This window comes from Spermophilus citellus (genome assembly GCF_964194105.1).
Source record: "Spermophilus citellus genome assembly, chromosome: 4".
In the NCBI taxonomy this organism is placed as follows: Eukaryota; Metazoa; Chordata; class Mammalia; order Rodentia; family Sciuridae; genus Spermophilus; species Spermophilus citellus.
The window spans coordinates 79556082-79578569 of record NC_138185.1 but is presented as its reverse complement, the minus strand read 5'-3'; positions in this window follow the sequence as shown (position 1 = coordinate 79578569).

Sequence of the window (22488 nt, the reverse complement as noted above, 5' to 3'; positions counted from 1 at the left end):
CAGTTTGAATTTTTGCGTTTCACTCTGTTTTCTCCTATATTGATAGATGTATTTGGAACTCTAAATCAAACACGGTTTGTGCTAGCTTCTTGAAACTTGACACAGTAAAGCAGTTTCACATTCTAACTCTATGTTTTGTTTCCTTTTCATGTAGCCCTAAGCAGTGACTGGCGAGAAACACTTTCATTGAAAGGGGTTGCAAGCTTCCAAAAATTACGATTCTTCAGAAATCTCAGCAAATATTTTTTCACCAAAACTAGATGATACTTTCAGGTAATGATCAGTACACTAAGCCCTCTTGGTTCCCCAAATTTCGTTCTTCTATGTTGAAGCGTTCGTTTCCACTAACAGTTTCCACTCTGGCATTTCACTCTGTTTTCTCCTATATTGATAGATGTATTTGGAACTCTAAATCAAACACGGTTTGTGCTAGCTTCTTGAAACTTGACACCGTAAAGCAGTTTCACATTGTAACTCTATGTTTTGTTTCCTTTTCATGTAGGTTTAAGCAGTGACTGGCGAGAAACACTTTCATTGAAAGGGGTTGCAAGCTTCCAAAAATTACGAGTCTCCAGAAATCTCAGCAAATATTTTTTCACCCAAACTGGATGATACTTTCAGGTAATGATCAGTACACTAAGCCCACTTGGTTCTCCAAATTTCATTCTTCTATGTTGAAGCGTTCGTTTCCAGTAACAGTTTCCATTCTGGCATTTCACTCTGTTTTCTCCTATATTGATAGATGTATTTGGAACTCTAAATCAAACACGGTTTGTGCTAGCTTCTTGAAACTTGACACAGTAAAGCAGTTTCAGATTGTAACTCTATGTTTTGTTTCCTTTTCATGTAGCTTTAAGCAGTGACTGGCGAGAAACACTTTCATTGAAAGGGGTTGCAAGCTTCCAAAAATTACGAGTCTCCAGAAATCTCAGCAAATATTTTTTCACCCAAACTGGATGATACTTTCAGGTAATGATTAGTACACTAAGCCCACTTGGTTCTCCAAATTTCGTTCTTCTATGTTGAAGCGTTCGTTTCTAGTAACAATTTGAATTTTGTCGTTTCACTCTGTTTTCTCCTATATTGATAGATGTATTTGGAACTCTAAATCAAACACGGTTTGTGCTAGCTTCTTGAAACTTGACACAGTAAAGCAGTTTCACATTCTAACTCTATGTTTTGTTTCCTTTTCATGTAGCCCTAAGCAGTGACTGGCGAGAAACACTTTCATTGAAAGGGGTTGCAAGCTTCCAAAAATTACGAGTCTCCAGAAATCTCAGCAAATATTTTTTCACCCAAACTGGATGATACTTTCAGGTAATGATCAGTACACTTGGCCCACTTGGTTCTCCATATTTCGTTCTTCTATGTTGAAGCATTCGTTTACACTAACAGTTTCCACTCTGGCATTTCACTCTGTTTTCTCCTATATTGATAGATGTATTTGGAACTCTAAATCAAACACGGTTTGTGCTAGCTTCTTGAAACTTGACACAGTAAAGCAGTTTCACATTCTAACTCTATGTTTTGTTTCTTTTTCATGTAGCCCTAAGCAGTGACTGGCGAGAAACACTTTCATTGAAAGGGGTTGCAAGCTTCCAAAAATTACGAGTCTCCAGAAATCTCAGCAAATATTTTTTCACCCAAACTGGATGATACTTTCAGGTAATGATCAGTACACTAAGCCCACTTGGTTCCCCAAATTTCGTTCTTCTATGTTGAAGCGTTCGTTTCCAGTAACAGTTTGAATTTTTGCGTTTCACTCTGTTTTCTCCTATATTGATAGATGTATTTGGAACTCTAAATCAAACACGGTTTGTGCTAGCTTCTTGAAACATGACACAGTAAAGCAGTTTCACATTCTAACTCTATGTTTTGTTTCCTTTTCATGTAGCCCTAAGCAGTGACTGGCGAGAAACACTTTCATTGAAAGGGGTTGCAAGCTTCCAAAAATTACGAGTCTTCAGAAATCTCAGCAAATATTTTTTCACCCAAACTAGATGATACTTTCAGGTAATGATCAGTACACTAAGCCCTCTTGGTTCCCCAAATTTCGTTCTTCTATGTTGAAGCGTTCGTTTCCACTAACAGTTTCCACTCTGGCATTTCACTCTGTTTTCTCCTATATTGATAGATGTATTTGGAACTCTAAATCAAACACGGTTTGTGCTAGCTTCTTGAAACTTGACACAGTAAACCAGTTTCACATTGTAACTCTATGTTTTGTTTCCTTTTCATGTAGCTTTAAGCAGTGACTGGCGAGAAACACTTTCATTGAAAGGGGTTGCAAGCTTCCAAAAATTACGAGTCTCCAGAAATCTCAGCAAATATTTTTTCACCCAAACTGGATGATACTTTCAGGTAATGATCAGTACACTAAGCCCACGTGGTTCTCCAAATTTCATTCTTCTATGTTGAAGCGTTCGTTTCCAGTAACAGTTTCCATTCTGGCATTTCACTCTGTTTTCTCCTATATTGATAGATGTATTTGGAACTCTAAATCAAACACGGTTTGTGCTAGCTTCTTGAAACTTGACACAGTAAAGCAGTTTCACATTCTAACTCTATGTTTTGTTTCCTTTTCATGTAGCTTTAAGCAGTGACTGGCGAGAAACACTTTCATTGAAAGGGGTTGAAAGCTTCCAAAAATTACGAGTCTCCAGAAATCTCAGCAAATATTTTTTCACCCAAACTGGATGATACTTTCAGGTAATGATTAGTACACTAAGCCCACTTGGTTCTCCAAATTTCGTTCTTCTATGTTGAAGCGTTCATTTCTAGTAACAATTTGAATTTTGTCGTTTCACTCTGTTTTCTCCTATATTGATAGATGTATTTGGAACTCTAAATCAAACACGGTTTGTGCTAGCTTCTTGAAACTTGACACAGTAAAGCAGTTTCACATTCTAACTCTATGTTTTGTTTCCTTTTCATGTAGCCCTAAGCAGTGACTGGCGAGAAACACTTTCATTGAAAGGGGTTGCAAGCTTCCAAAAATTACGAGTCTCCAGAAATCTCAGCAAATATTTTTTCACCCAAACTGGATGATAGTTTCAGGTAATGATCAGAACACTAAGCCCACTTGGTTCTCCAAATTTCGTTCTTCTATGTTGAAGCGTTCGTTTCCAGTAACAGTTTACATTCTGGCATTTCACTGTTTTCTCCTATATTGATAGATGTATTTGGAACTCTAAATCAAACACAGTTTGTGCTAGCTTCTTGAAACTTGACACAGTAAAGCAGTTTCACATTCTAACTCTATGTTTTGTTTCCTTTTCTTGTAGCCCTAAGCAGTGACGGGCGAGAAACACTTTCATTGAAAGGGGTTGCAAGCTTCCAAAAATTACTAGTCTCCAGAAATCTCAGCAAATATATTTTCACCCAAACTAGATGATACTTTCAGGTAATGATCAGTACACTTGGCCCACTTGGTTCTCCATATTTCGTTCTTCTATGTTGAAGCGTTCGTTTACACTAACAGTTTCCACTCTGGCATTTCACTCTGTTTTCTCCTATATTGATAGATGTATTTGGAACTCTAAATCAAACACGGTTTGTGCTAGCTTCTTGAAACTTGACACAGTAAAGCAGTTTCACATTCTAACTCTATGTTTTGTTTCTTTTTCATGTAGCCCTAAGCAGTGACTGGCGAGAAACACTTTCATTGAAAGGGGTTGCAAGCTTCCAAAAATTACGAGTCTCCAGAAATCTCAGCAAATATTTTTTCACCCAAACTGCATGATACTTTCAGGTAATGATCAGTACACTAAGCCCACTTGGTTCCCCAAATTTCGTTCTTCTATGTTGAAGCGTTCGTTTCCAGTAACAGTTTGAATTTTTGCGTTTCACTCTGTTTTCTCCTATATTGATAGATGTATTTGGAACTCTAAATCAAACACGGTTTGTGCTAGCTTCTTGAAACTTGACACAGTAAAGCAGTTTCACATTCTAACTCTATGTTTTGTTTCCTTTTCATGTAGCCCTAAGCAGTGACTGGCGAGAAACACTTTCATTGAAAGGGGTTGCAAGCTTCCAAAAATTACGAGTCTTCAGAAATCTCAGCAAATATTTTTTCACCAAAACTAGATGATACTTTCAGGTAATGATCAGTACACTAAGCCCTCTTGGTTCCCCAAATTTTGTTCTTCTATGTTGAAGCGTTCGTTTCCACTAACAGTTTCCACTCTGGCATTTCACTCTGTTTTCTCCTATATTGATAGATGTATTTGGAACTCTAAATCAAACACGGTTTGTGCTAGCTTCTTGAAACTTGACACCGTAAACCAGTTTCACATTGTAACTCTATGTTTTGTTTCCTTTTCATGTAGCTTTAAGCAGTGACTGGCGAGAAACACTTTCATTGAAAGGGGTTGCAAGCTTCCAAAAATTACGAGTCTCCAGAAATCTCAGCAAATATTTTTTCACCCAAACTGGATGATACTTTCAGGTAATGATCAGTACACTAAGCCCACTTGGTTCTCCAAATTTCATTCTTCTATGTTGAAGCGTTCGTTTCCAGTAACAGTTTCCATTCTGGCATTTCACTCTGTTTTCTCCTATATTGATAGATGTATTTGGAACACTAAATCAAACACGGTTTGTGCTAGCTTCTTGAAACTTGACACAGTAAAGCAGTTTCACATTCTAACTCTATGTTTTGTTTCCTTTTCATGTAGCTTTAAGCAGTGACTGGCGAGAAACACCTTCATTGAAAGGGGTTGCAAGCTTCCAAAAATCACGAGTCTCCAGAAATCTCAGCAAATATTTTTTCACCCAAACTGGATGATACTTTCAGGTAATGATCAGTACACTTGGCCCACTTGGTTCTCCATATTTCGTTCATCTATGTTGAAGCGTTCGTTTACAGTAACAGTTTCCACTCTGGCATTACACTCTGTTTTCTCCTATATTGATAGATGTATTTGGAACTCTAAATCAAACACGGTTTGTGCTAGCTTCTTGAAACTTGACACAGTAATGCAGTTTCACATTCTAACAATATGTTTTGTTTCCTTTTCATGTAGCCCTAAGCAGTGACTGTCGAGAAACACTTTCATTGAAAGGGGTTGCAAGCTTCCAAAAATTACGAGTCTCCAGAAATCTCAGCAAATATTTTTTCACCCAAACTGGATGATACTTTCAGGTAATGATTAGTACACTAAGCCCACTTGGTTCTCCAAATTTCGTTCTTCTATGTTGAAGCGTTCGTTTCTAGTAACAATTTGAATTTTGTCGTTTCACTCTGTTTTCTCCTATATTGATAGATGTATTTGGAACTCTAAATCAAACACGGTTTGTGCTAGCTTCTTGAAACTTGACACAGTAAAGCAGTTTCACATTCTAACTCTAAGTTTTGTTTCCTTTTCATGTAGCCCTAAGCAGTGACTGGCGAGAAACACTTTCATTGAAAGGGGTTGCAAGCTTCCAAAAATTACGAGTCTCCAGAAAACTCAGCAAATATTTTTTCACCCAAACTGGATGATACTTTCAGGTAATGATCAGTACACTAAGCCCACTTGGTTCTCCAAATTTCGTTCTTCTATGTTGAAGCGTTCGTTTCCAGTAACAGTTTGAATTTTGTCGTTTCACTCTTTTTTCTCCTATATTGATAGATGTATTTGGAACTCTAAATCAAACACAGTTTGTGCTAGCTTCTTGAAACCGGACACAGTAAAGCAGTTTCAGATTGTAACTCTATGTTTTGTTTCCTTTTCATGTAGCTTTAAGCAGTGACTGGCGAGAAACACTTTCATTGAAAGGGGTTGCAAGCTTCCAAAAATTACGAGTCTCCAGAAATCTCAGCAAATATTTTTTCACCCAAACTGGATGATACTTTCAGGTAATGATTAGTACACTAAGCCCACTTGGTTCTCCAAATTTCGTTCTTCTATGTTGAAGCGTTCGTTTCTAGTAACAATTTGAATTTTGTCGTTTCACTCTGTTTTCTCCTATATTGATAGATGTATTTGGAACTCTAAATCAAACACGGTTTGTGCTAGCTTCTTGAAACTTGACACAGTAAAGCAGTTTCACATTCTAACTCTATGTTTTGTTTCCTTTTCATGTAGCCCTAAGCAGTGACTGGCGAGAAACACTTTCATTGAAAGGGGTTGCAAGCTTCCAAAAATTACGAGTCTCCAGAAATCTCAGCAAATATTTTTTCACCTAAACTGGATGATAGTTTCAGGTAATGATCAGAACACTAAGCCCACTTGGTTCTCCAAATTTCGTTCTTCTATGTTGAAGCGTTCGTTTCCAGTAACAGTTTCCATTCTGGCATTTCACTCTGTTTTCTCCTATATTGATAGATGTATTTGGAACTCTAAATCAAACACAGTTTGTGCTAGCTTCTTGAAACTTGACACAGTAAAGCAGTTTCACATTCTAACTCTATGTTTTGTTTCCTTTTCTTGTAGCCCTAAGCAGTGACGGGCGAGAAACACTTTCATTGAAAGGGGTTGCAAGCTTCCAAAAATTACTAGTCTCCAGAAATCTCAGCAAATATTTTTTCACCCAAACTGGATGATACTTTCAGGTAATGATCAGTACACTTGGCCCACTTGGTTCTCCATATTTCGTTCTTCTATGTTGAAGCATTCGTTTACACTAACAGTTTCCACTCTGGCATTTCACTCTGTTTTCTCCTATATTGATAGATGTATTTGGAACTCTAAATCAAACACGGTTTGTGCTAGCTTCTTGAAACTTGACACAGTAAAGCAGTTTCACATTCTAACTCTATGTTTTGTTTCTTTTTCATGTAGCCCTAAGCAGTGACTGGCGAGAAACACTTTCATTGAAAGGGGTTGCAAGCTTCCAAAAATTACGAGTCTCCAGAAATCTCAGCAAATATTTTTTCACCCAAACTGCATGATACTTTCAGGTAATGATCAGTACACTAAGCCCACTTGGTTCCCCAAATTTCGTTCTTCTATGTTGAAGCGTTCGTTTCCAGTAACAGTTTGAATTTTTGCGTTTCACTCTGTTTTCTCCTATATTGATAGATGTATTTGGAACTCTAAATCAAACACGGTTTGTGCTAGCTTCTTGAAACTTGACACAGTAAAGCAGTTTCACATTCTAACTCTATGTTTTGTTTCCTTTTCATGTAGCCCTAAGCAGTGACTGGCGAGAAACACTTTCATTGAAAGGGGTTGCAAGCTTCCAAAAATTACGAGTCTTCAGAAATCTCAGCAAATATTTTTTCACCCAAACTAGATGATACTTTCAGGTAATGATCAGTACACTAAGCCCTCTTGGTTCCCCAAATTTCGTTCTTCTATGTTGAAGCGTTCGTTTCCACTAACAGTTTCCACTCTGGCATTTCACTCTGTTTTCTCCTATATTGATAGATGTATTTGGAACTCTAAATCAAACACGGTTTGTGCTAGCTTCTTGAAACTTGACACAGTAAAGCAGTTTCAGATTGTAACTCTATGTTTTGTTTCCTTTTCATGTAGCTTTAAGCAGTGACTGGCGAGAAACACTTTCATTGAAAGGGGTTGCAAGCTTCCAAAAATTACGAGTCTCCAGAAATCTCAGCAAATATTTTTTCACCCAAACTGGATGATACTTTCAGGTAATGATCAGTACACTAAGCCCACTTGGTTCTCCAAATTTCATTCTTCTATGTTGAAGCGTTCGTTTCCAGTAACAGTTTCCATTCTGGCATTTCACTCTGTTTTCTCCTATATTGATAGATGTATTTGGAACTCTAAATCAAACACGGTTTGTGCTAGCTTCTTGAAACTTGACACAGTAAAGCAGTTTCACATTCTAACTCTATGTTTTGTTTCCTTTTCATGTAGCTTTAAGCAGTGACTGGCGAGAAACACTTTCATTGAAAGGGGTTGCAAGCTTCCAAAAATTACGAGTCTCCAGAAATCTCAGCAAATATTTTTTCACCCAAACTGGATGATACTTTCAGGTAATGATTAGTACACTAAGCCCACTTGGTTCTCCAAATTTCGTTCTTCTATGTTGAAGCGTTCATTTCTAGTAACAATTTGAATTTTGTCGTTTCACTCTGTTTTCTCCTATATTGATAGATGTAATTGGAACTCTAAATCAAACACGGTTTGTGCTAGCTTCTTGAAACTTGACACAGTAAAGCAGTTTCACATTCTAACTCTATGTTTTGTTTCCTTTTCATGTAGCCCTAAGCAGTGACTGGCGAGAAACACTTTCATTGAAAGGGGTTGCAAGCTTCCAAAAATTACGAGTCTCCAGAAATCTCAGCAAATATTTTTTCACCCAAACTGGATGATAGTTTCAGGTAATGATCAGAACACTAAGCCCACTTGGTTCTCCAAATTTCGTTCTTCTATGTTGAAGCGTTCGTTTCCAGTAACAGTTTACATTCTAGCATTTCACTCTGTTTTCTCCTATATTGATAGATGTATTTGGAACTCTAAATCAAACACAGTTTGTGCTAGCTTCTTGAAACTTGACACAGTAAAGCAGTTTCACATTCTAACTCTATGTTTTGTTTCCTTTTCTTGTAGCCCTAAGCAGTGACGGGCGAGAAACACTTTCATTGAAAGGGGTTGCAAGCTTCCAAAAATTACTAGTCTCCAGAAATCTCAGCAAATATATTTTCACCCAAACTGGATGATACTTTCAGGTAATGATCAGTACACTTGGCCCACTTGGTTCTCCATATTTCGTTCTTCTATGTTGAAGCTTTCGTTTACACTAACAGTTTCCACTCTGGCATTTCACTCTGTTTTCTCCTATATTGATAGATGTATTTGGAACTCTAAATCAAACACGGTTTGTGCTAGCTTCTTGAAACTTGACACAGTAAAGCAGTTTCACATTCTAACTCTATGTTTTGTTTCTTTTTCATGTAGCCCTAAGCAGTGACTGGCGAGAAACACTTTCATTGAAAGGGGTTGCAAGCTTCCAAAAATTACGAGTCTCCAGAAATCTCAGCAAATATTTTTTCACCCAAACTGCATGATACTTTCAGGTAATGATCAGTACACTAAGCCCACTTGGTTCCCCAAATTTCGTTCTTCTATGTTGAAGCGTTCGTTTCCAGTAACAGTTTGAATTTTTGCGTTTCACTCTGTTTTCTCCTATATTGATAGATGTATTTGGAACTCTAAATCAAACACGGTTTGTGCTAGCTTCTTGAAACTTGACACAGTAAAGCAGTTTCACATTCTAACTCTATGTTTTGTTTCCTTTTCATGTAGCCCTAAGCAGTGACTGGCGAGAAACACTTTCATTGAAAGGGGTTGCAAGCTTCCAAAAATTACGATTCTTCAGAAATCTCAGCAAATATTTTTTCACCAAAACTAGATGATACTTTCAGGTAATGATCAGTACACTAAGCCCTCTTGGTTCCCCAAATTTCGTTCTTCTATGTTGAAGCGTTCGTTTCCACTAACAGTTTCCACTCTGGCATTTCACTCTGTTTTCTCCTATATTGATAGATGTATTTGGAACTCTAAATCAAACACGGTTTGTGCTAGCTTCTTGAAACTTGACACCGTAAAGCAGTTTCACATTGTAACTCTATGTTTTGTTTCCTTTTCATGTAGGTTTAAGCAGTGACTGGCGAGAAACACTTTCATTGAAAGGGGTTGCAAGCTTCCAAAAATTACGAGTCTCCAGAAATCTCAGCAAATATTTTTTCACCCAAACTGGATGATACTTTCAGGTAATGATCAGTACACTAAGCCCACTTGGTTCTCCAAATTTCATTCTTCTATGTTGAAGCGTTCGTTTCCAGTAACAGTTTCCATTCTGGCATTTCACTCTGTTTTCTCCTATATTGATAGATGTATTTGGAACACTAAATCAAACACGGTTTGTGCTAGCTTCTTGAAACTTGACACAGTAAAGCAGTTTCACATTCTAACTCTATGTTTTGTTTCCTTTTCATGTAGCCCTAAGCAGTGACTGGCGAGAAACACTTTCATTGAAAGGGGTTGCAAGCTTCCAAAAATTACGTGTCTCCAGAAATCTCAGCAAATATTTTTTCACCCAAACTGCATGATACTTTCAGGTAATGATCAGTACACTAAGCCCACTTGGTTCCCCAAATTTCGTTCTTCTATGTTGAAGCGTTCGTTTCCAGTAACAGTTTGAATTTTTGCGTTTCACTCTGTTTTCTCCTATATTGATAGATGTATTTGGAACACTAAATCAAACACGGTTTGTGCTAGCTTCTTGAAACTTGACACAGTAAAGCAGTTTCACATTCTAACTCTATGTTTTGTTTCCTTTTCATGTAGCTTTAAGCAGTGACTGGCGAGAAACACCTTCATTGAAAGGGGTTGCAAGCTTCCAAAAATCACGAGTCTCCAGAAATCTCAGCAAATATTTTTTCACCCAAACTGGATGATACTTTCAGGTAATGATCAGTACACTTGGCCCACTTGGTTCTCCATATTTCGTTCTTCTATGTTGAAGCGTTCGTTTACAGTAACAGTTTCCACTCTGGCATTACACTCTGTTTTCTCCTATATTGATAGATGTATTTGGAACTCTAAATCAAACACGGTTTGTGCTAGCTTCTTGAAACTTGAGAGTAATGCAGTTTCACATTCTAACAATATGTTTTGTTTCCTTTTCATGTAGCCCTAAGCAGTGACTGTCGAGAAACACTTTCATTGAAAGGGGTTGCAAGCTTCCAAAAATTACGAGTCTCCAGAAATCTCAGCAAATATTTTTTCACCCAAACTGGATGATACTTTCAGGTAATGATTAGTACACTAAGCCCACTTGGTTCTCCAAATTTCGTTCTTCTATGTTGAAGCGTTCGTTTCTAGTAACAATTTGAATTTTGTCGTTTCACTCTGTTTTCTCCTATATTGATAGATGTATTTGGAACTCTAAATCAAACACGGTTTGTGCTAGCTTCTTGAAACTTGACACAGTAAAGCAGTTTCACATTCTAACTCTAAGTTTTGTTTCCTTTTCATGTAGCCCTAAGCAGTGACTGGCGAGAAACACTTTCATTGAAAGGGGTTGCAAGCTTCCAAAAATTACGAGTCTCCAGAAATCTCAGCAAATATTTTTTCACCCAAACTGGATGATACTTTCAGGTAATGATCAGTACACTAAGCCCACTTGGTTCTCCAAATTTCGTTCTTCTATGTTGAAGCGTTCGTTTCCAGTAACAGTTTGAATTTTGTCGTTTCACTCTTTTTTCTCCTATATTGATAGATGTATTTGGAACTCTAAATCAAACACAGTTTGTGCTAGCTTCTTGAAACTGGACACAGTAAAGCAGTTTCAGATTGTAACTCTATGTTTTGTTTCCTTTTCATGTAGCTTTAAGCAGTGACTGGCGAGAAACACTTTCATTGAAAGGGGTTGCAAGCTTCCAAAAATTACGAGTCTCCAGAAATCTCAGCAAATATTTTTTCACCCAAACTGGATGATACTTTCAGGTAATGATTAGTACACTAAGCCCACTTGGTTCTCCAAATTTCGTTCTTCTATGTTGAAGCGTTCGTTTCTAGTAACAATTTGAATTTTGTCGTTTCACTCTGTTTTCTCCTATATTGATAGATGTATTTGGAACTCTAAATCAAACACGGTTTGTGCTAGCTTCTTGAAACTTGACACAGTAAAGCAGTTTCACATTCTAACTCTATGTTTTGTTTCCTTTTCATGTAGCCCTAAGCAGTGACTGGCGAGAAACACTTTCATTGAAAGGGGTTGCAAGCTTCCAAAAATTACGAGTCTCCAGAAATCTCAGCAAATATTTTTTCACCTAAACTGGATGATAGTTTCAGGTAATGATCAGAACACTAAGCCCACTTGGTTCTCCAAATTTCGTTCTTCTATGTTGAAGCGTTCGTTTCCAGTAACAGTTTCCATTCTGGCATTTCACTCTGTTTTCTCCTATATTGATAGATGTATTTGGAACTCTAAATCAAACACAGTTTGTGCTAGCTTCTTGAAACTTGACACAGTAAAGCAGTTTCACATTCTAACTCTATGTTTTGTTTCCTTTTCTTGTAGCCCTAAGCAGTGACGGGCGAGAAACACTTTCATTGAAAGGGGTTGCAAGCTTCCAAAAATTACTAGTCTCCAGAAATCTCAGCAAATATTTTTTCACCCAAACTGGATGATACTTTCAGGTAATGATCAGTACACTTGGCCCACTTGGTTCTCCATATTTCGTTCTTCTATGTTGAAGCATTCGTTTACACTAACAGTTTCCACTCTGGCATTTCACTCTGTTTTCTCCTATATTGATAGATGTATTTGGAACTCTAAATCAAACACGGTTTGTGCTAGCTTCTTGAAACTTGACACAGTAAAGCAGTTTCACATTCTAACTCTATGTTTTGTTTCTTTTTCATGTAGCCCTAAGCAGTGACTGGCGAGAAACACTTTCATTGAAAGGGGTTGCAAGCTTCCAAAAATTACGAGTCTCCAGAAATCTCAGCAAATATTTTTTCACCCAAACTGCATGATACTTTCAGGTAATGATCAGTACACTAAGCCCACTTGGTTCCCCAAATTTCGTTCTTCTATGTTGAAGCGTTCGTTTCCAGTAACAGTTTGAATTTTTGCGTTTCACTCTGTTTTCTCCTATATTGATAGATGTATTTGGAACTCTAAATCAAACACGGTTTGTGCTAGCTTCTTGAAACATGACACAGTAAAGCAGTTTCACATTCTAACTCTATGTTTTGTTTCCTTTTCATGTAGCCCTAAGCAGTGACTGGCGAGAAACACTTTCATTGAAAGGGGTTGCAAGCTTCCAAAAATTACGAGTCTTCAGAAATCTCAGCAAATATTTTTTCACCCAAACTAGATGATACTTTCAGGTAATGATCAGTACACTAAGCCCTCTTGGTTCCCCAAATTTCGTTCTTCTATGTTGAAGCGTTCGTTTCCACTAACAGTTTCCACTCTGGCATTTCACTCTGTTTTCTCCTATATTGATAGATGTATTTGGAACTCTAAATCAAACACGGTTTGTGCTAGCTTCTTGAAACTTGACACAGTAAAGCAGTTTCACATTGTAACTCTATGTTTTGTTTCCTTTTCATGTAGCTTTAAGCAGTGACTGGCGAGAAACACTTTCATTGAAAGGGGTTGCAAGCTTCCAAAAATTACGAGTCTCCAGAAATCTCAGCAAATATTTTTTCACCCAAACTGGATGATACTTTCAGGTAATGATCAGTACACTAAGCCCACTTGGTTCTCCAAATTTCATTCTTCTATGTTGAAGCGTTCGTTTCCAGTAACAGTTTCCATTCTGGCATTTCACTCTGTTTTCTCCTATATTGATAGATGTATTTGGAACTCTAAATCAAACACGGTTTGTGCTAGCTTCTTGAAACTTGACACAGTAAAGCAGTTTCACATTGTAACTCTATGTTTTGTTTCCTTTTCATGTAGCTTTAAGCAGTGACTTGCGAGAAACACCTTCATTGAAAGGGGTTGCAAGCTTCCAAAAATTACGAGTCTCCAGAAATCTCAGCAAATATTTTTTCACCCAAACTGGATGATACTTTCAGGTAATGATTAGTACACTAAGCCCACTTGGTTCTCCAAATTTCGTTCTTCTATGTTGAAGCGTTCATTTCTAGTAACAATTTGAATTTTGTCGTTTCACTCTGTTTTCTCCTATATTGATAGATGTATTTGGAACTCTAAATCAAACACGGTTTGTGCTAGCTTCTTGAAACTTGACACAGTAAAGCAGTTTCACATTCTAACTCTATGTTTTGTTTCCTTTTCATGTAGCCCTAAGCAGTGACTGGCGAGAAACACTTTCATTGAAAGGGGTTGCAAGCTTCCAAAAATTACGAGTCTCCAGAAATCTCAGCAAATATTTTTTCACCCAAACTGGATGATAGTTTCAGGTAATGATCAGAACACTAAGCCCACTTGGTTCTCCAAATTTCGTTCTTCTATGTTGAAGCGTTCGTTTCCAGTAACAGTTTACATTCTGGCATTTCACTCTGTTTTCTCCTATATTGATAGATGTATTTGGAACTCTAAATCAAACACAGTTTGTGCTAGCTTCTTGAAACTTGACACAGTAAAGCAGTTTCACATTCTAACTGTATGTTTTGTTTCCTTTTCTTGTAGCCCTAAGCAGTGACGGGCGAGAAACACTTTCATTGAAAGGGGTTGCAAGCTTCCAAAAATTACTAGTCTCCAGAAATCTCAGCAAATATATTTTCAACCAAACTGGATGATACTTTCAGGTAATGATCAGTACACTTGGCCCACTTGGTTCTCCATATTTCGTTCTTCTATGTTGAAGCGTTCGTTTACAGTAACAGTTTCCACTCTGGCATTACACTCTGTTTTCTCCTATATTGATAGATGTATTTGGAACTCTAAATCAAACACGGTTTGTGCTAGCTTCTTGAAACTTGACACAGTAAAGCAGTTTCACATTCTAACTCTATGTTTTGTTTCTTTTTCATGTAGCCCTAAGCAGTGACTGGCGAGAAACACTTTCACTGAAAGGGGTTGCAAGCTTCCAAAAATTACGAGTCTCCAGAAATCTCAGCAAATATTTTTTCACCCAAACTGCATGATACTTTAGGTAATGATCAGTACACTAAGCCCACTTGGTTCCCCAAATTTCGTTCTTCTATGTTGAAGCGTTCGTTTCCAGTAACAGTTTGAATTTTTGCGTTTCACTCTGTTTTCTCCTATATTGATAGATGTATTTGGAACTCTAAATCAAACACGGTTTGTGCTAGCTTCTTGAAACTTGACACAGTAAAGCAGTTTCACATTCTAACTCTATGTTTTGTTTCCTTTTCATGTAGCCCTAAGCAGTGACTGGCGAGAAACACTTTCATTGAAAGGGGTTGCAAGCTTCCAAAAATTACGAGTCTTCAGAAATCTCAGCAAATATTTTTTCACCAAAACTAGATGATACTTTCAGGTAATGATCAGTACACTTGGCCCACTTGGTTCTCCATATTTCATTCTTCTATGTTGAAGCGTTCGTTTCCAGTAACAGTTTCCATTCTGGCATTTCACTCTGTTTTCTCCTATATTGATAGATGTATTTGGAACACTAAATCAAACACGGTTTGTGCTAGCTTCTTGAAACTTGACACAGTAAAGCAGTTTCACATTCTAACTCTATGTTTTGTTTCCTTTTCATGTAGCCCTAAGCAGTGACTGGCGAGAAACACTTTCATTGAAAGGGGTTGCAAGCTTCCAAAAATTACGAGTCTCCAGAAATCTCAGCAAATATTTTTTCACCCAAACTGGATGATACTTTCAGGTAATGATCAGTACACTAAGCCCACTTGGTTCCCCAAATTTCGTTCTTCTATGTTGAAGCGTTCGTTTCCAGTAACAGTTTGAATTTTGTCGTTTCACTCTGTTTTCTCCTATATTGATAGATGTATTTGGAACACTAAATCAAACACGGTTTGTGCTAGCTTCTTGAAACTTGACACAGTAAAGCAGTTTCACATTCTAACTCTATGTTTTGTTTCCTTTTCATGTAGCTTTAAGCAGTGACTGGCGAGAAACACCTTCATTGAAAGGGGTTGCAAGCTTCCAAAAATCACGAGTCTCCAGAAATCTCAGCAAATATTTTTTCACCCAAACTGGATGATACTTTCAGGTAATGATCAGTACACTTGGCCCACTTGGTTCTCCATATTTCGTTCTTCTATGTTGAAGCGTTCGTTTACAGTAACAGTTTCCACTCTGGCATTACACTCTGTTTTCTCCTATATTGATAGATGTATTTGGAACTCTAAATCAAACACGGTTTGTGCTAGCTTCTTGAAACTTGACACAGTAATGCAGTTTCACATTCTAACAATATGTTTTTTTCCTTTTCATGTAGCCCTAAGCAGTGACTGTGGAGAAACACTTTCATTGAAAGGGGTTGCAAGCTTCCAAAAATTACGAGTCTCCAGAAATCTCAGCAAATATTTTTTCACCCAAACTGGATGATACTTTCAGGTAATGATTAGTACACTAAGCCCACTTGGTTCTCCAAATTTCGTTCTTCTATGTTGAAGCGTTCGTTTCTAGTAACAATTTGAATTTTGTCGTTTCACTCTGTTTTCTCCTATATTGATAGATGTATTTGGAACTCTAAATCAAACACGGTTTGTGCTAGCTTCTTGAAACTTGACACAGTAAAGCAGTTTCACATTCTAACTCTAAGTTTTGTTTCCTTTTCATGTAGCCCTAAGCAGTGACTGGCGAGAAACACTTTCATTGAAAGGGGTTGCAAGCTTCCAAAAATTACGAGTCTCCAGAAATCTCAGCAAATATTTTTTCACCCAAACTGGATGATACTTTCAGGTAATGATCAGTACACTAAGCCCACTTGGTTCTCCAAATTTCGTTCTTCTATGTTGAAGCGTTCGTTTCCAGTAACAGTTTGAATTTTGTCGTTTCACTCTTTTTTCTCTTATATTGATAGATGTATTTGGAACTCTAAATCAAACACGGTTTGTGCTAGCTTCTTGAAACTTGACACAGTAAAGCAGTTTCAGATTGTAACTCTATGTTTTGTTTCCTTTTCATGTAGCTTTAAGCAGTGACTGGCGAGAAACACTTTCATTGAAAGGGGTTGCAAGCTTCCAAAAATCTCGAGTCTCCAGAAATCTCAGCAAATATTTTTTCACCCAAACTGGATGATACTTTCAGGTAATGATTAGTACACTAAGCCCACTTGGTTCTCCAAATTTCGTTCTTCTATGTTGAAGCGTTCGTTTCTAGTAACAATTTGAATTTTGTCGTTTCACTCTGTTTTCTCCTATATTGATAGATGTATTTGGAACTCTAAATCAAACACGGTTTGTGCTAGCTTCTTGAAACTTGACACAGTAAAGCAGTTTCACATTCTAACTCTATGTTTTGTTTCTTTTTCATGTAGCCCTAAGCAGTGACTGGCGAGAAACACTTTCATTGAAAGGGGTTGCAAGCTTCCAAAAATTACGAGTCTCCAGAAATCTCAGCAAATATTTTTTCACCCAAACTGCATGATACTTTCAGGTAATGATCAGTACACTAAGCCCACTTGGTTCCCCAAATTTCGTTCTTCTATGTTGAAGCGTTCGTTTCCAGTTACAGTTTGAATTTTTGCGTTTCACTCTGTTTTCTCCTATATTGATAGATGTATTTGGAACTCTAAATCAAACACGGTTTGTGCTAGCTTCTTGAAACTTGACACAGTAAAGCAGTTTCACATTCTAACTCTATGTTTTGTTTCCTTTTCATGTAGCCCTAAGCAGTGACTGGCGAGAAACACTTTCATTGAAAGGGGTTGCAAGCTTCCAAAAATTACGAGTCTTCAGAAATCTCAGCAAATATTTTTTCACCAAACTAGATGATACTTTCAGGTAATGATCAGTACACTAAGCCCTCTTGGTTCCCCAAATTTCGTTCTTCTATGTTGAAGCGTTCGTTTACACTAACAGTTTCCACTCTGGCATTTCACTCTGTTTTCTCCTATATTGATAGATGTATTTGGAACTCTAAATCAAACACGGTTTGTGCTAGCTTCTTGAAACTTGACACAGTAAAGCAGTTTCACATTGTAACTCTATGTTTTGTTTCCTTTTCATGTAGCTTTAAGCAGTGACTGGCGAGAAACACTTTCATTGAAAGGGGTTGCAAGCTTCCAAAAATTACGAGTCTCCAGAAATCTCAGCAAATATTTTTTCACCCAAACTGGATGATACTTTCAGGTAATGATCAGTACACTAAGCCCACTTGGTTCTCCAAATTTCATTCTTCTATGTTGAAGCGTTCGTTTCCAGTAACAGTTTGAATTTTTGCGTTTCACTCTGTTTTCTCCTATATTGATAGATGTATTTGGAACTCTAAATCAAACACGGTTTGTGCTAGCTTCTTGAAACTTGACACAGTAAAGCAGTTTCACATTCTAACTCTATGTTTTGTTTCCTTTTCATGTAGCTTTAAGCAGTGACTGGCGAGAATCACCTTCATTGAAAGGGGTTGCAAGCTTCCAAAAATCACGAGTCTCCAGAAATCTCAGCAAATATTTTTTCACCCAAACTGGATGATATTTTCAGGTAATGATCAGTACACTTGGCCCACTTGGTTCTCCATATTTCGTTCTTCTATGTTGAAGCGTTCGTTTACAGTAACAGTTTCCACTCTGGCATTACACTCTGTTTTCTCCTATATTGATAGATGTATTTGGAACTCTAAATCAAACACGGTTTGTGCTAGCTTCTTGAAACTTGACACAGTAATGCAGTTTCACATTCTACCAATATGTTTTGTTTCCTTTTCATGTAGCCCTAAGCAGTGACTGGCGAGAAACACTTTCATTGAAAGGGGTTGCAAGCTTCCAAAAATTACGAGTCTCCAGAAATCTCAGCAAATATTTTTTCACCCAAGCTGCATGATACTTTCAGGTAATGATCAGTACACTAAGCCCACTTGGTTCCCCAAATTTCGTTCTTCTATGTTGAAGCGTTAGTTTCCAGTAACAGTTAGAATTTTGGCGTTTCACTCTGTTTTCTCCTATATTGATAGATGTATTTGGAACTCTAAATCAAACACGGTTTGTGCTAGCTTCTTGAAACTTGACACAGTAAAGCAGTTTCACATTCTAACTCTAAGTTTTGTTTCCTTTTCATGTAGCCCTAAGCAGTGACTGGCGAGAAACACTTTCATTGAAAGGGGTTGCAAGCTTCCAAAAATTACGAGTCTCCAGAAATCTCAGCAAATATTTTTTCACCCAAACTGGATGATACTTTCAGGTAATGATCAGTACACTAAGCCCACTTGGTTCTCCAAATTTCGTTCTTCTATGTTGAAGCGTTCGTTCCAGTAACAGTTTGAATTTTGTCGTTTCACTCTGTTTTCTCCTATATTGATAGATGTATTTGGAACACTAAATCAAACACGGTTTGTGCTAACTTCTTGAAACTTGACACAGTAAAGCAGTTTCACATTCTAACTCTATGTTTTGTTTCCTTTTCATGTAGCTTTAAGCAGTGACTGGCGAGAAACACCTTCATTGAAAGGGGTTGCAAGCTACCAAAAATTACGAGTCTCCAGAAATCTCAGCAAATATTTTTTCACCCAAGCTGCATGATACTTTCAGGTAATGATCAGTACACTAAGCCCACTTGGTTCCCCAAATTTCGTTCTTCTATGTTGAAGCGTTCGTTTCCAGTAACAGTTAGAATTTTGTCGTTTCACTCTGTTTTCTCCTATATTGATAGATGTATTTGGAACTCTAAATCAAACACGGTTTGTGCTAGCTTCTTGAAACTTGACACAGTAAAGCAGTTTCACATTCTAACTCTATGTTTTGTTTCCTTTTCATGTAGCCCTAAGCAGTGACTGGCGAGAAACACTTTCATTGAAAGGGGTTGCAAGCTTCCAAAAATTACGAGTCTCCAGAAATCTCAGCAAATATTTTTTCACCCAAACTGGATGATAGTTTCAGGTAATGATCAGAACACTAAGCCCACTTGGTTCTCCAAATTTCGTTCTTCTATGTTGAAGCGTTCGTTTCCAGTAACAGTTTCCATTCTGGCATTTCACTCTGTTTTCTCCTATATTGATAGATGTATTTGGAACTCTAAATCAAACACGGTTTGTGCTAGCTTCTTGAAACTTGACACAGTAAAGCAGTTTCACATTCTAACTCTATGTTTTGTTTCTTTTTCATGTAGCCCTAAGCAGTGACTGGCGAGAAACACTTTCATTGAAAGGGGTTGCAAGCTTCCAAAAATTACGAGTCTCCAGAAATCTCAGCAAATATTTTTTCACCCAAACTGCATGATACTTTCAGGTAATGATCAGTACACTAAGCCCACTTGGTTCCCCAAATTTCGTTCTTCTATGTTGAAGCGTTCGTTTCCAGTAACAGTTTGAATTTTTGCGTTTCACTCTGTTTTCTCCTATATTGATAGATGTATTTGGAACTCTAAATCAAACACGGTTTGTGCTAGCTTCTTGAAACTTGACACAGTAAAGCAGTTTCACATTCTAACTCTATGTTTTGTTTCCTTTTCATGTAGCCCTAAGCAGTGACTGGCGAGAAACACTTTCATTGAAAGGGGTTGCAAGCTTCCAAAAATTACGAGTCTTCAGAAATCTCAGCAAATATTTTTTCACCAAACTAGATGATACTTTCAGGTAATGATCAGTACACTAAGCCCTCTTGGTTCCCCAAATTTCGTTCTTCTATGTTGAAGCGTTCGTTTACACTAACAGTTTCCACTCTGGCATTTCACTCTGTTTTCTCCTATATTGATAGATGTATTTGGAACTCTAAATCAAACACGGTTTGTGCTAGCTTCTTGAAACTTGACACAGTAAAGCAGTTTCACATTGTAACTCTATGTTTTGTTTCCTTTTCATGTAGCTTTAAGCAGTGACTGGCGAGAAACACTTTCATTGAAAGGGGTTGCAAGCTTCCAAAAATTACGAGTCTCCAGAAATCTCAGCAAATATTTTTTCACCCAAACTGGATGATACTTTCAGGTAATGATCAGTACACTAAGCCCACTTGGTTCTCCAAATTTCATTCTTCTATGTTGAAGCGTTCGTTTCCAGTAACAGTTTGAATTTTTGCGTTTCACTCTGTTTTCTCCTATATTGATAGATGTATTTGGAACTCTAAATCAAACACGGTTTGTGCTAGCTTCTTGAAACTTGACACAGTAAAGCAGTTTCACATTCTAACTCTATGTTTTGTTTCCTTTTCATGTAGCTTTAAGCAGTGACTGGCGAGAATCACCTTCATTGAAAGGGGTTGCAAGCTTCCAAAAATCACGAGTCTCCAGAAATCTCAGCAAATATTTTTTCACCCAAACTGGATGATATTTTCAGGTAATGATCAGTACACTTGGCCCACTTGGTTCTCCATATTTCGTTCTTCTATGTTGAAGCGTTCGTTTACAGTAACAGTTTCCACTCTGGCATTACACTCTGTTTTCTCCTATATTGATAGATGTATTTGGAACTCTAAATCAAACACGGTTTGTGCTAGCTTCTTGAAACTTGACACAGTAATGCAGTTTCACATTCTACCAATATGTTTTGTTTCCTTTTCATGTAGCCCTAAGCAGTGACTGGCGAGAAACACTTTCATTGAAAGGGGTTGCAAGCTTCCAAAAATTACGAGTCTCCAGAAATCTCAGCAAATATTTTTTCACCCAAGCTGCATGATACTTTCAGGTAATGATCAGTACACTAAGCCCACTTGGTTCCCCAAATTTCGTTCTTCTATGTTGAAGCGTTAGTTTCCAGTAACAGTTAGAATTTTGGCGTTTCACTCTGTTTTCTCCTATATTGATAGATGTATTTGGAACTCTAAATCAAACACGGTTTGTGCTAGCTTCTTGAAACTTGACACAGTAAAGCAGTTTCACATTCTAACTCTAAGTTTTGTTTCCTTTTCATGTAGCCCTAAGCAGTGACTGGCGAGAAACACTTTCATTGAAAGGGGTTGCAAGCTTCCAAAAATTACGAGTCTCCAGAAATCTCAGCAAATATTTTTTCACCCAAACTGGATGATACTTTCAGGTAATGATCAGTACACTAAGCCCACTTGGTTCTCCAAATTTCGTTCTTCTATGTTGAAGCGTTCGTTCCAGTAACAGTTTGAATTTTGTCGTTTCACTCTGTTTTCTCCTATATTGATAGATGTATTTGGAACACTAAATCAAACACGGTTTGTGCTAACTTCTTGAAACTTGACACAGTAAAGCAGTTTCACATTCTAACTCTATGTTTTGTTTCCTTTTCATGTAGCTTTAAGCAGTGACTGGCGAGAAACACCTTCATTGAAAGGGGTTGCAAGCTACCAAAAATTACGAGTCTCCAGAAATCTCAGCAAATATTTTTTCACCCAAGCTGCATGATACTTTCAGGTAATGATCAGTACACTAAGCCCACTTGGTTCCCCAAATTTCGTTCTTCTATGTTGAAGCGTTCGTTTCCAGTAACAGTTAGAATTTTGTCGTTTCACTCTGTTTTCTCCTATATTGATAGATGTATTTGGAACTCTAAATCAAACACGGTTTGTGCTAGCTTCTTGAAACTTGACACAGTAAAGCAGTTTCACATTCTAACTCTATGTTTTGTTTCCTTTTCATGTAGCCCTAAGCAGTGACTGGCGAGAAACACTTTCATTGAAAGGGGTTGCAAGCTTCCAAAAATTACGAGTCTCCAGAAATCTCAGCAAATATTTTTTCACCCAAACTGGATGATAGTTTCAGGTAATGATCAGAACACTAAGCCCACTTGGTTCTCCAAATTTCGTTCTTCTATGTTGAAGCGTTCGTTTCCAGTAACAGTTTCCATTCTGGCATTTCACTCTGTTTTCTCCTATATTGATAGATGTATTTGGAACTCTAAATCAAACACGGTTTGTGCTAGCTTCTTGAAACTTGACACAGTAAAGCAGTTTCACATTCTAACTCTATGTTTTCTTTCTTTTTCATGTAGCCCTAAGCAGTGACTGGCGAGAAACACTTTCATTGAAAGGGGTTGCAAGCTTCCAAAAATTACAAGTCTCCA